Source organism: Asterias amurensis, chromosome 6 (assembly GCF_032118995.1).
Source record: "Asterias amurensis chromosome 6, ASM3211899v1".
In the NCBI taxonomy this organism is placed as follows: domain Eukaryota; kingdom Metazoa; phylum Echinodermata; class Asteroidea; order Forcipulatida; family Asteriidae; genus Asterias; species Asterias amurensis.
This window is the reverse complement of record NC_092653.1, coordinates 3,033,835-3,037,073: the sequence shown is the minus strand read 5'-3', so window position 1 is coordinate 3,037,073 and position 3,239 is coordinate 3,033,835.

The window sequence follows — 3,239 nt, the reverse complement described above, 5'->3', positions numbered from 1 at the left end:
ACCCTAACCCCAGCCCTGAATTTTTTTTACCGACTTTTTAAGTTTGATGTTAGCATTTTATTTAAAAAAGGCATGACATCTCAAATACTTGACCTAATGCGTCTTTCATATTTTTCTGGAATTAAAAATAATAGTTGAATGTAATTTGGTTTCCAACATATATTAGAAGTTATCACACAAGCGCGAGTGGAATCTGGAAAAATATAGCGCTTCTGCGTCCCATATATCCAATGAGAAGCGCATGACATAACAAAATTATCTTCCAGTCTCACTTGTTTTGAAAATAAAAAATGATATGAGATTAATTTTTGTTTTGTAAACATTAAATCACAAGTGACACATAAAATGAACAAAGAAACATATTTTATTGGATATCAAAATCATTACTATTATTTTTGGTTTATATTCAAAAATATTTCTTTCTGCAAAGAGGCTGAATGGCAAAGTGATTGAACATGAACAATAAAATAAACAAAACCCAATAATTTACTGTAAAATATAAAAAGTTAGTTACAGTAATAAAAACATAAAACTCAATTTGTATAAAGATAAAAATATCATATTAATTTGTTAAAGGCAGTGGACACTATTGGTAACTACTCAAAATAATAATCATCACAAAACCTTTCTTTACTACCAGTAATTGGGAGAGGTTGATAGTATAAAACATTGTGAGAAACAGCTCCCTCTGAAGTGAAGTAGTTTTCGGGAAAGAAGTAATTTTCCACGAATTTGATTTCGAGACCTCAAATTTAGAACTTGAGGTCTTGAAATCAAGCATCAGAAAGAACACAACTTCGTGTGACAAGGGTGTTTTTTTCTTTCATTAGTATCTCGCAACTTCTACACCGATTGAGCTCAAATTTTCACAGGTTTGTTATTTCATGCATATGTTGAGATACACCAAGTGAGAAGACTGGTCTTTGACAATTACCAATAGTGTCCACTGCCTTTAAAGGCACTGGACATTATTGGTAATTACTCAAAATAAATGTTAGCATAAAAACTTACTTGGTAACGAGCAATGGAGAGCTGTTGATAGTATTAACATTGTGAGAAACAACTTCCTCTAAAGTAACATAGATTTTGAGAAAGAGGTAGTTTTCACTCGGGCCTGAATATAAAATAAAAGCACACAAAGTAATGCAACAATCATGTCTTTGCTTTTATTCTCTTGCAACTTCGATGACCAATTGAGTCCAAATTTTCACAGATTTGTTATTTTATGCATATGTTGAGATAGACCAAGTGAGAATACTGGTCTTTGGCAATTACTAATAGTGTCCACTGCTTTAAGTAATCCGGTGAGGTTATGGCACAGGACTGTGCTTAAATCTGTTGGAGGCGAAAGAGTATTTGGCTGTTATGGAGTGGCATTAATAGGCCACCATAGCCTTGCTGTATGATGATGTCCATGGGCTGTGAATAAACCACTTGCAGTAAATGTTACTACTGGAGTCCTACCGTCTATAGAACATGGTGTCAGAAGTGGTTTGACTCTTAAAAAGCACAATTCCCAAACAGATTTGTCAATTTTTTCCTCTAGCATTATTACTCCTATCAATGGGCCAGTCATTGCTTTTCCAGCATTATTACCTCTATCAATGGGCAAATCATCTTATTCCTTAGAGTATACAGCAAGTGCCTCAAAATATGTAATACACCAAGTTAAATCAATCACAAGAACCATCTCTGCCCTCACATGAACCCTCATTTTGGTTATATCTGGCTTATTCTAAACCTTTGGCTAAATATTTGCACACAACACTGTTTAAAAAAACACAATTCTCATCATAAAGGAAAATTTAATGAACAAAAAGTAGTTAAACCGGACGTTTCGACCCTAGTGTAGTAGAGTCTTTCTGGAAACTAAACTAAGTACAAAATGCGTTCAGGTTCCTCTATGTGTTGAATTTCTGGAAGAAAATTTGAGTTAATGAAAAAGAACTCACAGGCTGGATTAAGTTACCTCAGCTGCTCTTGTTGTTTGCATATTTTGAGTTGTACAAAAATAAACTCTCCAATGACACCTTAAATCTTTAAATCTCAGCAAAGTATCAAAACATAATTTGCCATATTTTTGACCGGGTGAGGGCGCTCTTAATAATGTTTGCTGCGATTTGCTGCACAGTTTTATCACTGTCGATCTGTCTTTTTATGCTCCGTAGTTTTAAGTTGCTTTTGAGTTGGTTAATCACAGCTCTTTAAAGGTCCTTGATAAATGTGATGCCTGTGGTGGTAATGTGTTCCAGTCTTTATAACGGTGACTGCTCTATATTCCGACACCCCTACGTTCCGACACCCCTATGTTCCGACACCCCTATGTTCCGACACCCCTATATTCCGACAACTCAACCTATATTCCGACACCCCTATGTTCCAACACCCCTATATTCCGACACCCCTATGTTCCGACACCCTTATATTCCAACGACAAAAACACCCCTATGTTCCGACACCCCTATGTTCCGACAACCTGCACAAATATTTTGTGTTAGCCATTAAAAAAAACAAAAAAACAAAAAAAAACCAAAAAAAAAAACGGTGCGACATAGAGAAACTACACCTGACAGTAATTTAGTCCATATTGTTCGTACCGGTAACCTATCTTTATGTAGTCAGTTTAATTTGTATGTTTGAAAAGTGTTATTCTGCTATTAAAAATAGAAACTTTGGTTTATTTAGAAAAGGACTGAGTAATGGAGGGGTGGTAGGACTTAATTATTTATTATTATTATTATTATTATTGTTAACATTTCTTTTATTTGCGGAGGCAAATGCAAGAAATCACACATCGGCGCAATAAATTGAAGGCTCATGAAATTTTATAAATATGGACACGCATCTAACACTAGCAAAGTACCGAGTAATTTATTGCCAGCTAACTCGGGGAGCCATAACTCATGTTTATAACCACAAAAAAAGAAAGAAATGCATGCCTCAACAAGCAACAAAATCATGTGTGAATCGATTATCCTAATTTGATCCCATCACTTTTAAACCAGTACAAATTCAACTTCTATTCAAACCTAGTTCCCGGCAGAAATTCGCCGGGAAACCTGGCTGTAATACAAGTTGCGTTTTTGTTATTGATCAACAGAGTAATAATTTGCAAAAATAACATAGGGGTGTCGGAATATAGGTTGAGTTGTCGGAACATAGGGGTGTCGGAACATAGGGGTGTCGGAACATAGAGGTGTCGGAATATAGGGGTGTCGGAACATAGGGGTGTCGGAATA